Below are 24480 nucleotides of genomic sequence, written 5' to 3'. Positions count from 1 at the left end.
TTTATATGTACACTGTAGCTGTCTTTGGACACACTAGAAGAGGGCATCAGATCCCATTACAGATGGTTGTGAGCCACCATGTGGTTGCTGGGAATTCAACTCAGGACCTCTGGAAGACCAGTCAGTATTCCATCTCTCCAGGCTCCAAAAGAACATACTTTTTGAAGCCCATGTTTGGTGCATACCTATAATCACAGCGCTTCCGAGATTGAGGCAGGATATCATAAGTTTGAGTCCTAGGCTACATGGTAAGTCTCTGTAAGAAAAGGTAGAGAGGGAGAGGGAGACGGAGAGAGAGAGAAAGCGCAAGCGAGAGCCTTTTATTGTTAAATAGAAGGATATGTTCTCCATTAAATGTGCAAATATACTTACAGGAGATACCAGCACATGATCTAACCTGAGTGAGAATGCCGGACATTCGGTGTTCAGTGTAACAACATTCTTGGCCACTCTTACACTGCCTGTAGTTTCTTGGTCAGTGGCTGTCTTTGAATGAGGTGTTGAGCTTTTGGAGGGGTTCCCTTGGCCTTGGTCACCCCCGAATGCTCCCTTCTGTAGCACATGGAAGAGATAACTAAGCAGACGTTTGTTGGGTGCAATGTCAGAGAACAATGTTGGTGGTAGATATTTGGTGTCTTCTGCCACCTGCCCACAGGATAACTGTCACTCTGAACACCAGTGGGTGACAGGCTCAGTCCCACTCCCAGAAGGCCTGGCCGTAGTCAGGCTGGGATGAGATGGCACCAAGGGTTCCCTGGCCCCTGAGACCTCCTTCTTTTCCACACATGCCTGGTGGGGTCCTAGGCTGCTGCTGGTGGAGGGGTCTTCTGAGATATATTTCCAGCTGCCACCATAAGGCACAGGTATAATAATCATTGCTGCAGCAAAAGAGCTGCATTTGTAGAGTATGTGTGATAGCGTCCCCTTTCTTCATCAAAACAGCCCTGGACTGTCATTCCCATTTTACAGATGAGGAAACCAGGCCTCGCTGAGCCTTGGTGATTTGGAATACAGTTCCTGAAATGGCAGGGACTGTGTTCACGCCTGTGACCCTTTCCTTCCCCCTGCATGATCTCACCACTCAGAGCTTCCAGCCTCCCACTTCCATCTCCCAGACCCTCCTGCTGTGCTCTGGGCTCAGTCCCATCTGTCAGAGGTTCTGTTCTGGCCAGATGCGATGTGCCTCCTGGGATCCTGAGCAGGATAGTTGCTGCTGAGGGAGGTGAAACGAATTCACAGGCCTCGGCCTCTATCCAGACCCTAGTCTGCCAGTGCAGCCAGGAGGGCCTAGGAGCCCCAGGGCTTGCGCCTGGCCAGCCTTCTGTGCTCAGCTACTTTCCTAAGCAGGGAGGGGGGCGCTCACCAGAAAACTCATTCTGCCTGTGGTGGTGGGAGGCTGTGGAAATGAAGTGAGGGAAGTTAAGAGACAAGGAGAGGAGGGGGTGGTAGAACCCCAGAAGGCGAGGGCAAGGGAAAGGAAACGGGAGGTAGAGCCAGCAGACCTGGGATGGTCATGGCTGGTCTTGATGGGGGTCAGAGTGGCCAGGAGGCATGGAGAGGGAGAACATAAGAAGGAGTGGAGGGGGGCTGAGGGGAGAGAGAGAAGGAGGGGGGGTGCTTGGAGGGCTGGGTGAAGTACATTTGAAAATCCTAAATGAGAATCTTGAAAATGACAGTCTCACCAACCTCCAGGAGTGAGGTGGCAGCCCATGGAGTGAGGCTGAGGCTGTGGGCTGAGCAGCTCTGCAGGTTGTTGTCATGATAGAGTAAGCTCATAGTGTCTGTATGCGTGTGACTGCCAGTGTGAGTACACGTGCATGCATCTGTGTGTGTGTGTGTGTGTGTGTGTGCATGCATGTGTGTTTATGTGTGTGTGCATCGTGTATGCGTGTGTGTATATGTGTGGGTGTGTGTATGTGTGTATGTGTGTGCATGCAAGTGTGCATGCATGTGTGCACATGTGTGTGGGTTTATGTGTGAGTGCGTGTGCATGCATCCGTGTGTGTTTATGTGTGTGTGTGTGCATGTGCATCCATGTGTGTGCGTGTGTGTGCATCATGTGTGCATGTGTGTATATGTGTGTGTGTGAGAATGTGTGTGTATGTGGATATGTGAGTGTGTATGCATGTGTATATGCATGTGTGTATGCATGTGTGCACATGTTCGTGTGTGTGTGTGCATGCATCCTTACATACATGTATGTGCATGTGCATCCATGTGTGCCACCCATACATTGAGGTGAGATGATGCTGAGTTAGCCTCATGAGCCTCCACTTCCCAGCACTCACCCATCCTACTGTATCATCTCAGGTTGTCTTCCAGTGCCAAGGTCTGTAACCTACCCAGCTTGTGCACGGATGGCTTCTGTGTGAATATCTGTGCACACTTCTGTGTATCACATGTATGCCTGCTGCCCATGGAGGCCAGAAGAGGGTGTCAGATTCTCTGGAATTGGAGTTATAGACAGCTATGAACCACTATGTGGATGCTAGGAATCAGATCCAGGTCCTCTGGAGAAGCAGCAGTGTGCTATGTCTCCAGCTCCTAAGGAATGAGCTCTTCCACGTGGGTGACAGCTTCTCACCTGTTTGTGTCTGGGAGCAGACTTGAGGTTGAGTGGGCTCTAGCTTTTGGGCTGGCTGGCATTCTTGAGCCAGTTCTTAGCATTTCTGACATTTACATTGTTTGTACTGGTGGTTGTGTCTTGTGTCAGATCATTTTAAATGCTTCTCATTCATTCATTCATTCATTCATTCACACGGATGCATGTACACACATAGTTGAGATTAGTTGCAGCAACCTGTGTGCTAAGGTACTACATGGCACCACATCCAGCTCTCAAAAGCTTTGCAGGGTGATTAAATTGTTAAGAGAAACCTAGCAATGCCCACTGTGTATGGGATGCATTGGGAGCTTCAGGTTGCTCACCATTTCAGCATTAGACTGTGCGGTCTTCCTTTGGGTAGAATCATATCTTTGCAAAGCTGAGCTCTTGGTGGTTTCCGTGGGTGAAAAGGAACCCACTTAGAAAAATCTATTTGGAATGAGAAATAAGGATAATACATCCACTCTGTTTCCAAGACTGAAGTCACACATGGAACAGAAGAGAGGTGATGGACATTTTGAAAGTTGGGGATTTTACCTTTGGAGAGGTAGGAAAGCCTTGGGCATTTTAAAACAGTGGTGACCTGTGATGGTCGGAGCTTGGCTACTGTCTGTGATGGCCTGTGCTTGGCTGCTGTGTCGAGTTGGAGTGGTCCTGGAAGGCTGCGTTAGTAGCTGGCTGTGCAGGTCTATACCACCTGACCAAGCAGCCTGACTAAAGCTACAGTGTCCAGGTACTGGAAACCATCTGCCAAGTGGGAACCCATGTTCTGTTTTCCACTTAGGCCAGGCTGGGTCTGGATGCTGGAAATTCTGATTTCTCCAAACTAGAGCCATCACCATCATGACTCAGGACAAAGGATGCATTTGATGTTCAGTGATTTCTTCACAACCATTCTTCACTTCTTTACATTGAAATTGCTACCCAATGTCCATGTGATTCCATACTTACCAACCCACCCACCTATCCACCTATCCATCCATCCATCCATCCATCCATCCATCTATCCATCCACCCACTCACTTACCCACCCACCTATCTACTTACCCACCTATCCACTTACCCACCCACCTGTCCACCCACCCACACACCCACCTACTCACCCATCCACCCACTCACCCACCTGTCTACCCACCAACCCACCCACCCATCCACCCACCCATGATATCCTGGATCATGGTAAACCAGGGAAATTGAGACGTCAGGGTGTGCAGGTTTGATGGGAATTGGTGTAGGGGTGGGAAGGGGTGACCACAGAGAGGAACGTAGACCAGAGATAGAGCCAGGGAATATCTTGCCCTACTTATTTTTCCCAGTTACCTAGCATTTCACCTGACCACTATTTTCTTACTGTCATTTCCACCAGGACAGCAGTTCTTTGAATCTAGGGGCTTCGTCTTATCCTCACAGCCTCAGATCACAGAGGATCTGGAAGTGCTCTGAGCAGTTAAGTTGACCTGGCCCAAGCAGCTTTTTATGTTCATATTAATACCCACAGCTGTTTGAAAAATTAAAAATCATACATGGAGAGTAAAATGATATTTTGCCTTTATTCCTACCGTTGTTAGTGAAATATGTTCAGTGTAACTCTCAGCGAGCAGATGGAATGGGGAGACAAACCCCATCTCTACCTGGCTCCCAGGCAGGGCCTGAGATGCTGGCCCTCACCCCTTGGGAGAGGCTGCTCCCGAGTTCCAAGCTGCCCTTTCCTGCCCACCCTTCCCACGCCTTCTGCTCACATCCAAGGTTTGGCAGCCCCAGGCATGAACGAGAAGGTCAGTTGTCCATGTGATGAGTTTGAGGCACCAGCACAGCTGCCCTGCGTTTTTGTTTTTGTTTTGTTTTTTTTTTTTTTCTGCCCTGCGTTTTTAAACAGGGATTTCTTCATGTCCCATCTGGGGCTCCAAATGACCCGTGGTCTTGTGTGAGCATCGATCTTATCTCAGGAAGAAAAGGACTCTTTGGATCTCACCCTGAGTCGTCTCCATGCTTTCCTCGGCAGGCTTGCCCGTGACAAGCTGCACTTTGCCTGGAGCTTCCCACCCCGGTGAGGATCTACCTATCTGAGACAGTGAAGAAGTCAGCTGTGTCACCAGACACCTCTCCTCTTCCCCTTGGAGCAGGGTCCTGTGGGGGCCCCTCATGGAGCAGGGTCACTCTAGTTCCTACCTGGAAATCACATCATTCTCTGGTCATCTCTGGACTGTTTAGACACTCATGTCTGGAGGGAGGGTGTCCCCATCCCTTGTACCTTCTAACCTTAGGGGAACTCAGTCTGTGATGATACAAGATTGGGCTTGTGGGCCAGAACTGGCCTGCTCCTGCTTTGATTCACATATTTGTTTATTCATTCCCTTATGCAGTCAGTGGCATAGTTAGCTTGCTAATCACAGCCAGTGCTCTAGGCTAGAGGACACAGTAGTTGGAGAGCATGTGTGTGTGTCTGAATTTGAGCAATGTAGATGATGTGATTGTGAGCGTGTTCAGAACACACGTGAAATACACATGGCTTGCAGGCACACATGCAGAACTGCACATGTGTATAGGTGTGTGTGTGTGTGCCACTCGTGAGTGTATGCAGGCAGAACGGTAGGAAAGGTAAGAGCAGTTTGGATGGAAATGACATCAGCTTTGGAAACCTCCCTGGCCTGCATCCATCCCATGCTGGAGCCGCTGTTTGCTAGAGCAGATTTTGTAGCTTGGCTTCATGTGCGTGTGAGCACTTGGGTGTGTTTTAATTAACTAGAACATTTGCCTGGAAATGAGCAGCGCCGGCAGCAGGCGCAAAGGCAGCTGGAGGGGGCGGGGCAGCAGCACTGTAGAAGAGCCCGTACAGCCTGTGTTTCCAATGTGCCAGTCCCAGCTGATGGTGCCACAGGAGTGTGGAGTGGCAAGCAGCCACTGGTGCTGGGTGTCACACCAGCAGAAAGGCTTCTAGGTGTGGATGGGCTCCTTGGAGTACTTGGAGCTCCTGCTACCCTGAGTGGGGTTGTTGCTCTCAACATGATCAAGGGTTGTGTAGGACCACCCTCTTTATCCCTGTTCAGTACCTAGCATAGGCACTATTCTGTATTGCTTTGTGGCATGAATGAGACAATAATGAGAGAAAATGGAGGTTCGGAGAGGTTAAGTATTATCTTCAGGGTCACACAGCTATAAATGTCAACTTCGTTTTCACTGTATGAAATTCTGGTGCGAAGAACGTATATATAAGACAGTTGTCTGCTCCTTACCCTCTGCCACAAGCTACTCTTCACTTGTCTACTGTCTGTCTGCTTGTCTGTCTGTTTGTGTGGTGGGAAGGCTGTCTTGCTGTCTCCTGGGGTGGGGTGGGGGGGCTTTCTCCCCATAAGAGGTCAGGATAGGAATGGGAGAGGTAGGGCCGAGTCCCTCACTGGGAGATACTGAAGGCATCCCATTGAAAGCCTTGTCTCCTCCACTGTGCTCTGTTCCAGGGGCCACTGTGCACTCCTGAGCACCCCAAATGCTTCCCTCTGGGCTGTGGCCTTAGCTTTGTTCACCCAACGTCTCACCAGGCCCACTGCCCAGTGAGTTTGGAAGTCTTGTCTTATGCACGCCTCCCTCCTATCTCGTGGTCAGAGCAGACTCCATCTCTGACTGCATTTGAGGCTCTAGCAGAGTGATGTCATGTCTCAGAACCCTGCGGCCCTCCGTGGTAAGGTGGGTGATGTGTCAGGGACCCATTAGCTGCCACTCGCTGTCCGAATGCACTGTGGGAGGCAGGCCCTGGTTGAAGACCCATTGTATCCCTGTCTCCTACTATCTGGACAGTGTCTGTCTCTTGGATGCCAGCTGTGCTTTCTTATGTTGATCCTCATTATTTTTTCTTTTATATTTTTGCCCTAAATTAAGACCTAGCATGAGGCCTGCCTGCTCTGGGTGCCTGATCTCCTGGCCAGGCCTGAGCATCCTGCCATGGAGGTGATCCTTGCTTTACGTGCCGACTTTACCTTTGTGCTGTTTCCAGCCCATAACTTAACATTTCTTCCTTGTGGGCACATGTAAGTTGCATATATATATACACACATATATATGTATATTACATTCTTTGGTGTTTGCCTATGTGTATGTCTGTATGATTTCTGGTGTCAGAAATCTTGGAACTGGAGGTTTGAAACAGGGTTTCTCCGTGTAGCCCTTGGCTGTCTTGGAATTCACTTTGTAGACCAGACTGATCTCAAACTCGCAGAGGTCTGCCTGCCTCTGCCTCCTGAGTGCTGAGATTAAACATGTGCTCCACCATGCCTGGCTTTTTTTTCCATCTTTATTTTCGGACCTGGAGTTACAGGCAGGTGTGAGCTGCCATGGGGGTACTGGGAATTGAACCAGGGACCTCTGGAAGAACCACCAGTGCTCTTACCCACTGAGCCATCTCACTAGCCCTAAGCTTGACACTTTGAGAGCCCTTATTACAGTGATGTTCAGATGGGGCTGTCTAGGCACTAGGGAAATGAGTTTGTGGTTAGGTAGGAGGAGAATACACACACTCATTAGCTGTGCACTAGTAATAATAAGCACGTGATTGTGTGTGCACACTCATTCATATCTGCCTTTCTCAGCCCAAAGCTCCTGTTTATCTAAAGAGAGATGCTTGCTTTATGTTTTTCATCATCAGGGCAGTGAGAACCAGCCAATCACAACTGGAGTTTTTCTTAACAAGCTCTAAGTCCAGGGCCACCCCATTAAAGTAGACACCAGAGGCCTTCAGTGTGTGTTTGAGTGTATGTGTGGGAGGGAGGGGTCTTTTAGTGTCATAACACTGCCATGTAATTATTTGATAATTTAGGGTTAGAATTTTGCCTGTTCCAGAATTTTTTCCAGTAGTTGAAAAAGTCCTGATGCAGAGAAGCTGGTGGGGATATGCCTGAGGGGTCACTCACAGGGTACCAGCACACCTCGGGAGCCGTGAGGTCACTGTCCTCCCATATGAAAGTCCCGCCAGAATCCTCATTCTCCAGAAAGTGACATTTCCCAGTTTCTCCAGATCCAGGGATATGGTTCACGTATTTGTTGTAGGTAAGATGATCTGCATAGACTCTTTCAGGTGGGGGTAGCAGGATGGGATGGTGGGTCCCTCCTGCCCCTGGACCCCTGCTTTCACTGATACCAGCTGGTGTTGTTTCTCCTAGGAAGCTATCAACCTGTGGCCCACATTCCTTAGTCCACTTCTTTGGTTATACTTTCCACTTGACTTTATCAGTGACTCTGAGGACATCGGGTCCTCATGTCTGTGTCTCACTTTCATCTTCTGGGAAGCAGTGAGAGCAAACAGTATCTACACACAGCAGAATAAAGACATAGTACAGCTCTATAATGCCTTATTCACGATCCTGATTTCTAGAAAGCTTGCAACTGTGTTTCCGTGTGTGGTTTAGTGGTATAATTTGACCTCAGCTGGTAAAGACTGTAATGTTTTAGGGGTGGTGCTGTGCTTTTCTTTGCTATAGAAACATCAAGATTCTTGGTTGCCCCAGGAACCCCTAGATACTCAAGAAACACAGCTTCCGACCCAAAAAGTCTGAATGCAGACTGTGCCTGGCCTCAGGAGCTTTGCCTGTTGCATGTGGAGGATGTGTACAGGAGACCCACATAATCTCGGTTCAGTGAATTTTACTTGGACCTGTTGGGCGGCTCCACAGCAGAATGTCTTTGTCATCTGCTTGTCACTTGTCTTGCCCTGCAAGTGTGAGCGTCATTCCTTTCTGGTAGGAATAATGGCACTCCGTAGTGGGCTGATTTGTATTAGGAAACTCAAGGAAGAGTCAAGGGTATGCCCTGGGGGTCAGCCTTGAGGTGGGTGCAGTCTGGCCTGTGGTCTTTTTATAAAACAGTACCAGAAGGACCCTTTTCATAGACTCTTCTTTAGAGCAGTCACCCTTGTGTTATAGGACATACCAGGTACATGCTGACACCATTTTTTCCTGTGTCCCCTGGGTCACCAAGCTTAGCTAATGAGGGATGCTGGGCCTTTCTAGGCATGAGATCCTGCAGGCTCTGAACCATCTTGTGAAGGCTGTGGGGTATGAAGCCTCATGAGTCTGTAAAGGAAGGCAATTAGGAAAACTGGAGGCAAACTGCCCCTTATATATTGATGTTGACTCCCCAGAAAGACATTGCCCCTGTGTTTCATGGCCCAAATCCTTCAGCTGAGTGTGTACTTCTATCTGGTCAGTGAGAACCCTGCTTTGGTTCTTGTCCACATGATAGCTTTCAAACGTGGTTACCCTCTACACACACTCCCCAACTTCACATTCTGAAAGGAGGCTTGAAACATCTTGCCTCAAGCGGGCACTGCCAGCTCACTATATTTTATAGTCATGTTTGGGTTGTGAAAACCAGCCATTGAGAGAAATCCCTGCTTCAGGTTACTTGATCTACGCCAGCTGAGGATAATGCGCTGCTCCGTATCCCTTGGGTTTCAGAGCTTTTGGGTTGCAATGAGTTGGAACACACAGGGCAACTGAGTCTCAGATATGGTTGTGCCTTAGGTAGATATGGCTCGCTGGGCAAATGGGAAGAGGGGTTAGAAGGCAGGAACCCGACTTTCATATTCCCAGCTTCTTGGCATCAGGGTGCAGCCTACATCTGATTGAGCTTGGTCTAGGGCAGCCGTTGTGGTTTTGTTTGTTTTGTTTTTTTCCCCAGAGCTGAGGACTGAACCCAGGGCTTTGTGCTTGCTAGGTAAGCGCTCTACCACTGAGCTAAATCCCCAACCCCAGGGTGGCTGTTGTGACTGTGGCTTCTTTTCCAGTCCAGGATCAAGGCCCTCAGAGGGTCTTGTGTCTCAGTCCCTTGGCTGAGATTCATTTCTATACGGCCTGCCTTCTTTGGATGGAGACCTGTAGTTTTGTGACTTACAGAGGTAGTTGCTTAGGGGCCAGAGGCTGGGAAACCCTGGTGCCAGCCAATTGGTAATATCCTCCATGTGCTGACACATGTGTGACGTTCTGAGTTGATAGCAACTACCACGAGCTGGCTGCTGTACTGAGAGGCTGCACGTGAGGGACCAGTGCCAGCTACCCTGCCATTGGATCATCACGAGGCAGAACTGCTGAGGTGTAGCGGTTGCTGCCCACACTCAGGGCCCCAGTGAGCATCCAGCCAGCCACAGCCTCCCTTGACTTGACCTTCACTGGCTTCTCCTCATCTCTTCTTTGGGGGGCCATTGCCCCGACTGAGGGGAGCAGATAGATGCACCTGTCCCCTTTCCTAGTTGTACCAGTAACCCCAGGCTTGCAACAACATTTTGCAGTTTACAAAGTGTTTTCCCAGGCACTCTTCTCATCTGACCCCCCCCCCCCCACTGTAGCCCTGAGAACTACAGAGAACCAGATGGGTGGAAAGTGTGGTTCAGGACGGCTGCATGGCCTCCAGGGTGTGGAAGCAAAGACCCCCCATCCTGTGCTTGATTCCCAGCCTATTGGGGCCGTTGGGCTAGCCTATATTTTTCCTCTGCTTCTTTTCTGAGTTGACTGCAGCTCTTAGCAAGTTCAGGTGTAACTCCTGCATGTTAGGCCTAGACCCCATCAGTCATGGGGCAAAGATGGCTACAGGGAATCCAAATCCAAGGCTGGGTCTAAGGAGAAGGGTGATCACATCCCGTTTCCCGAGTGCTCTGGCTGGCCTCTTGCGAGCCCCACACAGGAGATGAGGTAGAGGAAAGACCATTCATTGCTTCACCCGCTCACTCTATTCAGTTGCTAAGGGTCCCATGGGTCAGGGAAGCCAGACGTTGAAAGCATTCCCCCCCCTCCACCTTCAAGTTAGAGGAGAGACGTCCATTGTCACCGCCTTTATCGTATGGCTGTGGTTGGAAGCTCTGAGAGGGGACGACTAGTTTACTCACCTGTTCATCTGGTTGTGCTGGGTGGCCTGCAGAGTGTGCTGTCTGCAGAGGCTGTGAGAAGTGCTTAAGGAAGGACTGTCCCCTCGGTCTACTTCCCATGCCCCAGCCACCTCTCACTGTTTTCACCCCTGTCCGCTGCTTGAGCCTTGATCTGCACCTTGGGGAGGTGTGTGTGTGTGTGTGTGTGTGTGTGTGTGTGCGTATGCATGCGTGTCCCAGTCTACTATTGGACATGCTAGCTAAGTGGAGGAGATCTCTAGATAGGACTGCTGTCAACCCAAATGGAATGGGGTGGAACCTGACTTGCTGCTGTCAAGATGAACACATTGTCGCCCATACAACAGGCTCCAGGAGGGGCCACAGTGGTGGCGGTGGTGGGGGATGATGGCTTGATGGATCTGGTAAGGGTTTCTCAGGAGGACTTGGCTCCCTCTAGGAGACTGTCCTTAAGACCTGGGGGCTTGAGTTTTCTTCTGCTTCCACTCTGAGCTGTCCCCAAATCTGAGAAGCTTGGGCTTCTCACCTCTCTAAGCTTCAGTTTCCCTTTTTGGGGTATGGTGACAACAACTGAACTGATCCCAGAGTGTTACTGTAGAAATTGGAGAGGGTAGGTATTCACAAATTGTTGTCTGTCTCTGTGTGTCAAAATCCTGGAAGCTGGAAGGGTTCATTATGTTGGTTGGTTCCTCTTTACTCTTTCTTTAATGTATTTATAGCAATTCTCCATGTATTCAGTTTGTTTTACAGTGTTTCAGCTAACTGAGGCCAACCGTGTTTTGTAGAGTTAAAATGGAACATTTTGGAAATGAGGTGTATTTAAGTTTTAAATTGCACACCATGTCGAGTGGCCCAGTAGAATCTTCTACTGTGTCTTGGGGCGCTTCAGAGGCTCTAGGCATTTCTGAGCACAGGGTTGAACAATGGCGGCCTGGAGGCTATGGGAAGGTTGTAGAGTTTAGGCATTGGTAAAAGAGTTGGCTTTTCTTTGTGGCTAGGCTGCTAGCTTGTCCTTGCCCAGCAACTTCTTCACCCTGTGCCTTCTTTCTGGTGGCTTCCATCCCCTCCTCTGGACACTCTCCCCACTCCCCACCCTCCATTCCCCCAGTTGCCCTAATGACTTAGCCCAGGTGTCAAGTTGAGTGGAGAGATGGCCCCAGGGAAATAAGAGTCCTTGCTACCAGCCTGGGCCTCAGGTGTGCACACAGTGGCCTTCCCTAGGGTTCTGGTGAGCTGAGCCTCCTCTGCCTCCAGCTGTTAGGCAGGAGTGGAATAGCTGAGAGAATTATGTGTGTGTGTGTGTGTGTACTTGCATGCGGTGTGTTACTCTTTGTTATGTAGCTGTGTATGTGCTCGACTGCGCATATGCAACTGTGTGCATGTATCCTCATGTGTAGAACTGTGTTATCTGTAAATGCACTGCGTAGGTGGCTGTATGTCTGCACACATGTTTCAGGCTGGTGTCAAGGCTTGGGACTTGAACTCAGGGCCCTGTAACATACGTTGAGGCTAGGTTATCTCCTCTGCTGGTTGAAATGCCTGGTGGAACATAGTTACACATGTTTAGATAATTAGAACAAAACCCAAAGAACAATTCAATTCAAAGAGACGCAGCAGGGAGGCAAGGATCTCCCAGAATCTGGGGGTGGCAAAGGGAGTACCATTCTGTCTCCCCAGTTCACTGCAGCCTGATCTGCATTCTGGTCACATATTTTAAAAAAAAAAATCCCTTTGTTGCCCAATAAACTGACATCGGTCCGCACTCCTTGTGGCTGTGAAGTTTGCTGTGTTTGAGACCCACTCGGGACAGCAGGCCATTAGGCACTGATTAAATGAGCTAATTTTAATTTGTTCAGTGGCTACAGATGCTGAGCCCGTTCCGTGCCCTCTTCTTCCAGCTCTGTTTATTTACCTCCTCCCCATTACCAAAGAGAAAGACCTCAGGTTTTCCTTTTCGCTCCCTCTCCTCCTCTAAAACCAAACATAACAAAAAAACGTTTTTACCAAGAACTAATGCTAGGAATGAGGGCTTGACCGTGCCTCAGTGGGGATGGCCTCTGGGGGTACCCCTGTGTTGAGCTGGGGGCCAGGCGTGGGCCACCCACTATGCTTGAAAAGGAGGAGGAGGAGCTGGAGGAGGTCCCCCTAGGCCTTCGAGGGCTTCAGTCTCCTCCTGGTGCTGATGTGAAGGTTCCCCCTTTTCTGCTTCCTCACCCTGCTTAAGTCTTACTTGGTGGGCTCAGTGCAGGTTACCTTTGCCAGAAGCCCCGGAAGACCTTTGTTATGTTATGGTCCCAAGTACTTACACTATGTGGGAACCCCACAACCTTTGGGGTTCACCCTCCTGTCTCCAACACCAAGGTACTTTGCGGTTATCAGCTTCAGGCCATGAGCCTCCTTTCAGAGACTGGATGTGTGGGTGAATGGATGAACCAGGTGGCTGTCATCCATGTTTATAGAACCCTGCCATGTGCCCAGCTCAATTTGTCAGGACCTGGGGTCCCACTGATTACGAACTGATGGCCACAGTCGCACGCAGCATACAGTCTCATTCCTCTAGTGGCAGGGGAAGTACTCTTTCCCTCTGATGTGTGGTGACAATGTGCCTAGATACCATACCGTGATGGTGGGTAGCTCCCGGGCAGCAGTCCTGATTCTGGTCCTTTGGCCCAGCTCTGCTGGAAACGTGCCTGACAGCCTTGCAGAGGGAAGAAAACTACACCTTTAGTATTTCCACTTTTTTTATTTTTTATTTATTTAGTTTCTAAACAGTGCGTTACGCCAAGCCGAAATGTGCCAACCACAAAACGGCACTCAGAGCACAGAAAGGAGTGACCCTATAGTTAAACGGTAGCTGTCCAGCCCTGCCCTAGCATTTTGAACACCACCTTCTGTTCTAGCTGGGCACCTTAGCCAGCAGCAGGTCTCCCTGGAGCTGAACAGCAACCAGCCAGTTTCCAGGCCTGGCTTTCATTTGCTGAGTGCTGCTTCCCGCAGACAGTACCCCACCCACTCCACCCAGGGGCCTCCGAAAGGCTGTCCCTGATCCTGTGCTGGCCAACTGGGTGTGACTGAGAGACCCTTTACTGCCTCTCCTTGGTCCTTACCTCAGATCCAGGCTCAGCCCTTCCTCCTCTGTGGATTCCTAAGGAAGACAGCTCCCCTGGCACCCCTGGGGCCTGGGCCTCGGTTGAGCCAACATCTGGCCATGTGGCCCGAGCTTGGCCTGCTCTGCTTTCTTCCTCTCCATCTGCTGCCCCTCCTTTCCCAAGCCTCTTCCTCTCCCCCACTAGCTGGATTCCCCGCCAAGCCCACAGCAGGAGCTGCACACCCTCAACCCAGCCTTCCTGGGCTGGCCAGGCAGGGCGGGTGGAGATGCATCCCGTGGCTGAGGTCACCCGTGGGCCAGTGGGAAGTGCCTGTCTCCCCCTTGCCTGCCCTGCCTCTGGTGTTGGGAACACGGGCTCAGTTCTGGTTCTCTTGGCACCAGCCACTTGCCTTTTGGGCACCCTGGTGAGTGAGCGTGGGGAGAGGTAAGGGTGGGGTAGAGCGGGAGGGAGTCACAGACTGACCCTGGGAAGAGGGAAGGACGGATCCATCACACACTAGCCTGCACAGGATGCCAAGTCCCATTGGAGGCTCGCAGCTTGTTGAGAGTGGAATGTCTGTGCTGTGTATCAAATCCAGAAGGACGAGAATTGGGTTTTTGGAATGAAGGGGTAAAATGAGCCGACTAGCTGGAGGAGAGGCTGATGGCCAGTGTCCGACCTGCTTTGGGAACAGGACCGCCCTCAGGGTGCATGCTGCTTTCTGGGTCTAACACTGCTCTCTTGTCCATCAGTCTGTCCTTTCCGTTTCCCTTCATGACCTATGCCATTAGCTTCCCTTGGCGATCCCCGGCTTGCATCTCTTTCGTCTGTGTGCTTTAAACTTGGGTGCTGCCGCGTGTCTCTTGGCCCCTGGCCTCTTGGCCCTTCAGCCCTACTGCCAGTCAGGAAGCCGAGGGAGTGCTGGCTTCTGGGCTCAACCACGCTGCTCACAAGCATCATGTCCCATTCCTTGCTGCCCTCTCTACTCAGAGGGGTGACATGCTTACAGGATAAGAAGCCAGGTCTCTGGACAGGTTCCTGGGGCTTGGCTGGAGGTGAGTGGGGGGTGGGAAGTGAGGGTTGCTCCTGGCCAGCCATTTGTTCTCCTCAAGAGGGGACTGGTGAGGTCCTTTCTGTTTATGTCGTAACCAGGCTACCGAGATGGCAAACTTAGGTTCTGCAATTACACAGCGTTTCAGCAGCAAATTGATAGGATAACGTGTTATTATTGGCTACTGGGTTAATAGCTATTTTGGCAGGAGTACCAATCCTGCGTGGTGTTGCTGGCATGGGTGTAAGGATGGCGCAGTGGGGTAGAGGAATGGTGGGTGCATCTTGCACGAAACAGCAGACTCCGAGGACTCCAGGGTCCTGCCAGCGTCTGCTTGGAGGATACTCAGCCCTGATGAGCTATTGCCAAAACTAAGACCAGAGAGGGCGAGAGAGCAGCAGCTGGTCGAACAGTGAGTTGGTTTCCGTAGGGATCTGGGCACAGCTTGGCTTGTGCTGTCTGAAGGCAGGACAGTAATAGCCTTCACCCTATCCTCTCTGGCTTGCATCCCTGATGCCTCTCTGCATTTTTAGCTGGGGCACCACTAAAGGCTTCTGGCCCTGGAGTCCCTTGGCTTGTGAGCCCCCTGCAGCCTTTCTGTCTGTGCTACTTCCTTTCCCGTAGCACCTGGGTAGAGGAAGCGCCACACTGCTGTCTCAGAAAATGTCTCCACATTGGCATGCTTGTGTTTTGGCAAGAGGATATGTATAGTCCCCTGTCTGGAATGCTCCTCCTCAGATCCTGTCCTGATTGTTGTCTCTGTCTGCTCAGCTGTCATGTCACCTTGTCACTTGTGTGGCGTGGGACCTTCCCCATCCGTGTCCTGCTTCTCCCGAGTTCATGGCACCACCTGATGATGCCTGGCTCTATTCAGCTGGAAATCCACATCCTCTCTTGTTATGCTGAAAGTATGCTGAGGGCCAGGACTTGGTTGTGATCACACCCTGTCCCCAGAGCCTTGAAGAGGCTGGTGGGGGAGGCACTGATTAATAGTTATGGAAGGAATAGACTAATGTAAATTGCAGTGTCACTTTAAAGATGGCTTCCAGGCAACAGGTGACTCATTTTGTATGTGGTTTTTTTCCCCACTTCTTAAAGGATAATTGGCATCAGGGTGTCTATTATTCCTGTCCCTAAATGGTATCACAAATTTTCTTTTAGGGCTCATGATATTTTCTTCTTGAATGTTAAGAGGGTTCAAAGTGAGATAGATTCTCTGTCACTGAAAGAGACCAAACCTCGTGGCAGAAGAGGTTTAATTGGACAGAGGGCTGCATGTCCTACGCTCAGGTTTTGTGTTGGGGCTCAGTGACCAGATAGTGGGCTTGGTTTTCTCTTTCCCATGATGTTACTGGGGCGGGGTGAGAGTTAAGAGGTGATAACTGAGGATGCTCGTGGGGAGACTGAACTGGGAGCAGGGGGCATGGTTTGCTGTATTTTCTTGCTGTGCACTCGGGGTCTTCCAGGCAGTCTCCACTCAGACTACCCCCTGATATGGAAGCATCAGCTTATCATAGGTGTGTCAAGTGTTTCCCAGTGCCAGGTGCTGGCCAGGCTGTTTAACTTGTTTATTGCAGTCAGAGGGACAGGAGGCTTTTTCTCCACCCATCTTCATCTTGGTGAGTTGCGGAGTGGTTCTGCAATGTATCTATCTATCCTAGTCCACATGGCTGGCCAGTAGTGGAGCTGAGATTTGAGTCTAGGTTTTCTGGCTCTGCCTTGATGCCCAGGTACAGTCCCCATAGGAGCCTTCTACCCAGGGACAGAGTGTAGCACAAGGTTGGCACTCTGTAGATATTTGGAGAGTGACTGGCAATGTGAAGGGATGAATGAACAAAGAGAACCTCCAAGATGAACAGGAAGTCCTCAATCTAGTGGCTGTCCATACGGAGATGGAAGTCCAGCTCTTTCCCAGGAAGACACATGTGCCAGAGTTTGCTTTATCATGCTCCTGTAGAGGGCTCACTTGTTTGGAGATACAAGTTAGTAAGTCAAGATTTTTCTGGGGGCCACATGAAACATGTCTGTGGTGTGTACACATTCACCCTCACATACCGTAACCTCCAGTGTGTGAGCTACATAGAGACAACCATTTCAGTGGCTTTACCAGAAAAATGTGTCGTCGTTCCCCCACCCCGCCACCCCCTGAATCTCACTACCATGTCTGTCTCTTTAAGAGGAGGGAATCTCAGCTTATTATCTTATTAAGGCTGTTGTGCTCTGCTCTGGTCTGAGCAAACAGGGGCCCCCTCCCTGCCTGGTGTCTCCTTTGTTTTAATGATATCTCTCTAGGGGTTGAGGTTTTGGCCAGCAGTGGACTTGTTCCTTCTCCATGGCCCCTCGCTCCTCCATCGCCACTCCCTTATTACCCCCCTCACCCCTGCCCTTTTTAAATAAAAGAAGGCAAATGCAGGTCACACAGAAGACAGCTCTAATTGCATTCTGCCGTAAATGTGGGAGCTCCACACTTGGCAGACCCCTTGGGCCCAGGCAGTCTGAGTAGTCAAGGTTAAAACCCCTCAGCCTCTACCTTTTGGGGTCCGTCTTGGCTACTCACTCCTTGCTTCTTCTCTGTGGTAAATATTATTTATCCATCATTTGTTCATTTTCTCATTCTTGCATACAAGTATTCATTCATACCACTAATATGAAATGCCTTTTTTGGATGAAGCCACAGACTATAGTGCCTTATCCATCCATCCATCCATCCATCCATCCATCCATCCATCCATCCATCCATCCATGCATCCATGCATCCATCCATCCATCTAACCATAAAACCACCAGAGTGTTTGCCTGTGAGGCCCCAAGAGTCAGGAAATCCTGGCTGATCAAGGCTGTCTGAAGGTAGCTCTAAATGCAGAGTACCTGTGAGACTCCTCATAGCCCATTGGGAGATCTGGTCTAGGAGAAGCACTGTGGTTGCAGTGTTGCTGAGGTTCATACAGCTCTAGCCTGCACCGTTGCTGACAGGAGGCTCCATGCAAAGGTGTGGTGGTGCTGCACTCAGCAGCAGGCACTGTGGCTACCCGATAGTGTCTGGGTGGTGAGTGACAGCCATGCAGATCCAGTGACATCACAATTTCATGTGGGCAGGCAGCTGGATCCTCCACACCTTACTGGCCTCTGGACTGAGGAAGGTCCCAACCTCAGGAGCCTCATTTTTCCAGTATGTGCAGCCTACTTTCAGCCTCAGTTTTCTCATCTGTAAAGTGTGTCTAGTGAAAGGAGGGATACAGTCTCAGTGCTTTTGAGCTAGCAGAACACATAAGGCTAAACATTCAAATGTTTGACGCACAGGGCACGCTCAGCAGTGGTGCCGAGATGGGCAGGGCGGGGCAGCCTTCAATCCCTCCGTCTCAGAAGCTCTACAGCTCAGCAGTGAAGCACATGGTGGCAGATTTTCTGGAGGCTGCAACATGAAAATGTAGAGGAAATGGAACGTTTCTCTGCTGAGCACAAAAGCTGAACGGAGCCTGCAGAGCAGCCGTGGGCTGGCACCAGCACATCCCAGAACCCCAGGCTCCCCCGTCTCTCTTCTTCCCTGCCCCTTCCATGCAGAGCCTAGCCCACCTCCTCTCTCTTTCCTGCTTCTGACAGGAGTGATTTGCTGAGATTCTGGTGACAATCCAGGCATACCACTGGCTGTGTGACACTTGTGGCTTGGAGAGGGGAAGGGAACAGTCCCAGGGCTGGGTCAGAAGTCCTTCCAGGGTTTGCCCCAGGCCATTTAGTAATAATGTATGCCCCAATTTTGGGCAACACAGTTTTGTTTTGTTTTTTCTTTTTCTTTCTTTTTTCATTTTTCTTTTCTTTTCTTTTCTTTTCCTTTTTTTTTTTTTTTTGCCACAAGGCATTTATTTTAATTGGCATTATGAGAACACCACATCAATTTTATCCATGCCATGATTTAGGACTGGCCTTAGGTAGGTAATACTGTCACTACTGTGGCAATTTAAAGGACTAAGCTGATCTGTAGTACTAGGACACAAATCCCGTAGATGACCCCTTAGCGTGATTTCAACATCCAAACCTAAGTGGGAGCAGACACCGCAAGAAGTGATGGCTTTCCACTCCCTGGCCCCCAACACACACCATGACACCTCAGGCAATACTTTTGAACCTGGAGCCTGAGGCAAGGATGCGCTGCAGATTGTGTGACCCAGAGGCAGGCGGAGAAGTAAGCCTGTTTGGGGGGCAGTTGGAAATCACCAGGTTCCATTTTGCTGAACCTTCATTCTAGGTAGCATGCCTATGAATATCCCTCTGGGTGACTTCTGGCTCCTTGGGGCCTTCCAGTTAAAGATCTTGTTGGAGGTATTAACTCCCCTGACTTTTGAGATGGGATAGAGCTGCACGGGGTTTGGGGTTGGGACATCATACCCTGATTCTCCGGTCCAGTGTCGCAGCAGCTCCGGTTGAAGCGGTCACTGCCTATGATGGTGATCCACTGGACTTTGTCTTCAATGTGCTCCTGGGAAGTGGGTCCACACTGTCCATAGAGAGCTTCTGAGAGATGCTCTCTGCCGATCACATCTGTCTACATCTCTGGTGAGAAAGTGACATAAGCCGGCTATGTTTTGTAGGAGCGCCAGGAGCCTGTGATCAGTGTTTCCCCATACCTGTGGTGCTCTGAGAATGCTGGACTAGCTGTGGGAGAGGCACAGGCAGGAGTGTAATATGCTGCGTTCAGAGGATGGCCTGACCTGAGGAGGACAGTGTAGTGTTGACAATGGCCACTGCCTGGCTTCCTCTAGGAGTGTAGCGCTGCACGGACCTGAGCCTGTGTAGTCCCCTCACTATGCCTGTGACCTCCCTCTGGAACCTCCTGTAAGCTCAGAGAGCTCTTCAGTGGTCTGTAGTGGAGGTCTGCTAGGATGGAGTCCTGTGGGGGTGGCAGGCTGGTAGCATAGTTTTCCCTCCCTTCAGAGGACCCAGGCCCTTGATGGGCACCTCTTTATGTGTGTACTCCCTGAAGGAGCTGACCTGTGCTGGTATCACTTCTGTTCTCTTTTAGGGCCCAGGACCCAGGCTTCCTCAATGTATGTCATTGGCTGAGGGGCAGGGTAGGGCTGGGGTTCACCTGGGCTGAGGAACAGTTGTGCTATGACAACAGTTGTGGAGCCTATTGGCTCCACAGAGTCTAGAAACCCCCAGCTGCAGGCATTATAGGGTAAAATGGGCCTGGGGACCTGACTGCTCTCGTGAGTAGGAGCTGCTCCCAGAGAAGGTGTTTCATTCTATATAGGTGCAGGCTGGGAGTCACACGCTCTGATTTACAGGGGTCTGTAGTCCTAGCAATTGAGAGGTAGAGGCAGGGGGATCAGACATTCAAGTTCTAGCTGAGCATAGTGGCACATCTTTAATCCTAGCACTCAGGAGTCTGAGGCAGGTGGCTCTCTTTGATTTCAAGGGCAGCTTTGTCTACATATAGAGTTCCAGGTCAGTCATGGTTATATTGTGAGATTCTGTGTAGAGAGAAAACAAAACCCCAAACCAATCCAAGTAAATAGAATGCCGTTGCTTCTAGAGGTTGTGTTTCTGAGAGTTGGAGGCTTGCCTTGGGTGATAATGGAGAGACCTAGGGGTCACCTTGCACCCCAATCTGATATTTGTGGCTTCAGTTGATAACTTCTGCTGGAAAGGTGGACTTAGGGTGAAAGTGCTGGTCTGGAACTGTGCCGCTGCCACATTCCTTCTGAGAGAACACATCTTTCTGCAGTCTAAGATGTGTCTTTTGGGTCATTCTGTCTACAGGCTGGGGTCACGGTGGTTCAGTCTAAGACTGGAGGAAATGCTGGCTCCAGGAGGGAGCTCACTGAGGGATTGTGTGTCCCCTTCCTGGGTGTATTAGAGGCCCTCACTGTGCATGCTTCTGCTATGCAGAGATTTGCACACAGCCCCTTGGCCAACAAGATCCTTGTACTACCTGACGCCAGACCCCTGTAGTTAGAGCTCCTGGAAGTGGGGTCTGCCCCCCGCCTGGTGATTCCTTCTCAGCATGTGTGTTGGTCAGAACTGGAGGCATTTGGAGCCCACTCGTGGCCAGTTGGTTCTGATGTCGTGATAACTCCCCAGTACTGTGAGCTGTACTTTGGGGTGTCAACGCTTAATGTTCAAGGTGTCAAGCCTTCTGCATCCTCCGAGCCTCCTCCTGTGGTAGATCGACGGACAGCTTGCTACCTTGGAGCAATGTGTGTTCACCAGCTTTACTCTCGTTATCTTTCTCCTGTGGCCGTCCATCTTCCTCATTCTCTCTGGGCATATTCTCACCTCTTCTGGGAGATTGGCAGCCTTTGTTACCCTGGTATCAATGCTATGATTCAAGTGGTATTTCCCTTCAGGGCTACCCACTTTTCACACTTTGACACATTCGCTGACTTCATTCTGCAAGTGGGACCCAGCACCGTTGGCTCTAAACTGATGGGGAAACTTGAAAATAAATGAAAAAACATCCAGGCATAGTGGTGCCCACCTGCCTTTAGGTCTCAGGAGGAAGAGGCAGGTGGATTTATGAATTTGAGGCTAGCCTAGTCAACATAGTGAGTTCCAAGACAGCCAGAGCTACACAGTGAGACCTTGCCTCGAAACAAAGTAAATAAAAGCAAAATCAAAGAGCTCTCATGATCCTATCATAGCAGCCTGGAGTCTTCTAGAATGCTCAGTCTGGGTCCAGTCTTCTTCCATGAGAGGAAGTCAGATGGAGTAATTTTGCTTTTGGCCTTTCCCCAAGATTGCAAGGGGGGCTGAAGGACCATCGCTAAGTCTGTATCAGTGTCACAAAGAGCATCTTGACAGCCTCTCCTGTCATCACAGGCCATCACATCTTCTCCATGTTTTAGAGAAAGTCTATGACAAATCTACCAGGTCTTCATATCCCAATCTAAGAAGATCCTGCCTCTCAAAATGCCTTTCTGTGCTTGCATGATCCTGTCTGTGGCTAGCACTGTCTGGTAACATGGACTTCCCTAGGGAAAGCTCTGTCCAGCTTTTCGGTTGAAACTCAGCACGATCTGGGCTCTGCAGAGCGCAGGGACACTGGACTGCTCTATCCTCTAAAGATCCAAGTGATTGGGAAACGAGGAACTGCAGCCTGATAGATTCACATAGGGAATCTTTGGGATGCTGGGGCGGTGGCAGGGCTGGGCCCTGAGCAGCAGGTTGGGTTGTATGGCCAGTAGAGGGCATCCTTAGTGGGCAGCATCACCCAGACACAGAAGCTGTACAACTGAAGCAGTCTCTCAGCTAAGGTTTTCTACGTGGAGGTCATTTCTGTCAAGTGCCAGCGAACTCAGGTCGTGGCCGTTTCCGAGTCCCACATTTCTAAGCTGTAAACTGGGTCCTTAGGGAAAGTGGTCATTGCCCAGTGAAGATTCACATATGTAAAAGCGTATCTGTGAAGAGCACAGCACTATGCTGGTCAGAAAGGAGTCAGTGTAACCATGCTCCAAACCCAAAAGTGTGCAAGGGACACAGCAGCCTTATACAGACAAGCAGTTTACTGAGGCTAAGGAGAGATACCAATAGATGGCAGATGCCATTGGAGAGGGCTTCCTGGAGGCAGTGTCTCGAAGGACAGCTTGTGTTAGCCAAGACAGAGCAGCAGAGGCCTCCAGAGACATAGCCACCCCCTTCTCTAAAGAGGAGAAAGAACATCTGCTCCCTCCATCACCTCAGGGGCACAGCTCTGCCTGCTGTATACTTGTCCCAGGAGCTGGTGCAGGGCATACCCACGTGCCTCTCACAGCTTCTGTGGGCTTCTGGGCAGTGATTCTGACTTCGGTTGCTCAGACTTAAGCACGGGTAGAATGTTGTGCAAACATGTCTAATCTCAACTGGAGGATTGTTTTCTCACGGAAAGCTTCACCTATACTTAACTGCTTTAAATTGTTCTGGGTACCAATTAGACTTTTACTTTTACTCTTCTCTCCAGTGACTGGAGAAAGTTTGTGGTTGATGTTTAATCAGAGTTGATTTTCCTTCCTTCTTTCTTTCCTTTCTTCCTTCCTCCTTGTCTTCTTTCTTCCCTCCCCCCTCTCTTTCTCTCCCTCCCTCCTTCTCTCCTTCCTTCCTTTCTTTCCTTCTTTCTCTCCCTCTTTCTTTCTTTCTTTCTTTCTTTCTTTCTTTCTTTCTTTCTTTTTTCTCTTTCTCTCTCTCTTTCTTTCTTTCTTTCTTTCTTTCTTTCTTTCTTTCTTTCTTTCTTTCTTTCTTTCTTTCTTTCTTTCTTTCTTTCTTTCTTTCTTTCTTTCTTTCTGTGACTCCAGAGACATGAGGAAGTGAGACCATTTTGGAGGTTCCTTCTAGGGAGAGACTCCAGGTGGCTCTGCATTTGAGATTATTTGGGATGGGGGTATGGGAGCTGTCTCCAGAGTGTCAGTTTAAGTCCCCTCCTGCCTGCCTGCTTTGCTGAGAGCTTCTGTGTCTGGAGAACCCAATGCCGTGTTAAATATATGGATTATCCAAAATTTTTCTGCAGCAATAGGGTGAGTTATTATTGATTCACAGAGCACGACAAAACATCGCTGCATGAATTAGCAAACAGCTGTTTCTAATTTGAGTTTAGAACGGTACACAGAGGAACTTGTTTCTCTGTTCACTCCTTTCATTTATAATGAATTTTAATCACCTCTACAGGTGAGAAAAATGTAGAAACAAGCTTGTATCTTGTGGAAGAAACAAAGGAGAGACAGATGCTAACAGATTTCCAGTCTGTGATAAAAGGGATGTTTTGGTACACTTTACATGTAATTAGAGCGCAGCTGTCTACAGTCCCAGGTCCATGAACGTGGCCGAATGTGGGCTCTGCCGATCTCCGAAGGGAGCGAAGAAAAACAGTGATTCAAGCTGAAAGCACGATGTTTTTTTTCTCTAGTCAGCAGGGTGCCCTGTGCACAGCTTCTTGAAGCTCATGGAGATGACTTAACAGGGTGCTGGCTCCTTGTGCAAGCAAGCAGAGCACTGAGGGTTTGCAAGGAGCCTTGGACTCTGAGTGTACAGTCTCTGGGGGAGCCACCTCCCTTGCTGGCAGGATGGATTGAGAGTCTCCTCCTTAACAAGTTTGACCAAGGCCACCTCTGAAGTGAGGTGACAAGTGTTGTTGCTTTTTTCCTTGTCTATTTAATTTCTGCAATACAATGGGAATGAGACTGTGCTTACAATATCAGTGCTAAGTAAAGTTGTCTAAGGACCGGAGCAGCCAGTGCGTTCTGCCAGGTCGGACGTTTCAAGGGACAGATACCGCTGCCTTCTGCTTTGCTCTATGAATCTGGGGGTCTTGGGAATGGTAGCTCCTGGTTTGCCATACAGGGTGGACGGTGGACAAGCAATTGCAGGGCTGCTGGGGCCTTGCCTTTGCCATCAGTCATGAGTGTGTTGGGCTGGGTGGTCTCAAAAGTCCCTTTCAGATGATACCCTGGGATTGCAACACCAGAGCTATCTCTCACCTCCACAGACGTCATTTCTTTTGCCTTGAAAACCAGCACCTGTAGGTCTTTGTGGTCCTTAATTCAGTTCCTCTTGGCTAGCTAGCCATCGTGACTCAGGGAAACAACCTCCCTCACTGTCTCTCGGCCACTGAAACTGCCAAAGCTTCCTCTCTGCTACATGGTCATCTTATGGTGAATTGGGAGCCATCAGCAATGGTTCTTGCACCCCTTACAGAGCACTGATCATGGGAAACATTTCACAAACACTCAATTCATCTGTAGAATAACTGTAATTAAGGCTGTTAATGCCCCATTGTACGGAGGAGAAAACTGAGTTTTATCTGTAGAATTATGTCAGGGTAATGAACTTGAATAAGGTGGCATGAATGGGATGTGGATCCAGCGTGGGGTCAGTCCAGTTGCTGGTCATCATGGAAATGCAAATG

The 24480-nt window shown here is 49.9% G+C and overlaps 1 protein-coding gene across 3 annotated transcripts in view; it reads left to right on the top strand.

The window, feature by feature from the left end:
• The window catches only part of Znf423 (zinc finger protein 423), a 283320-nt gene that overhangs the window by 127398 nt on the left and 131442 nt on the right, over positions 1-24480 (top strand). The window contains exon 1 of one of the 3 annotated variants that reach the window (XM_021169750.1): positions 13901-13982. The exons of 1 other annotated variant lie outside the window; for it this stretch is intronic. The gene's annotated coding sequence lies outside the window, so the exon portion shown is untranslated. Of the gene's footprint in view, positions 1-13900; positions 13983-14938; positions 15022-24480 lie in introns of those variants that run through there. One more of the 3 variants, XM_029480965.1, reaches the window with a different exon arrangement.

The sequence above is a fragment of the Mus caroli genome, chromosome 8 (genome assembly GCF_900094665.2).
Source record: "Mus caroli chromosome 8, CAROLI_EIJ_v1.1, whole genome shotgun sequence".
NCBI lineage: Eukaryota > Metazoa > Chordata > Mammalia > Rodentia > Muridae > Mus > Mus caroli.
Note: the sequence above shows the minus strand (reverse complement) of the source record. Positions and strands in the feature narration are given on the sequence as shown.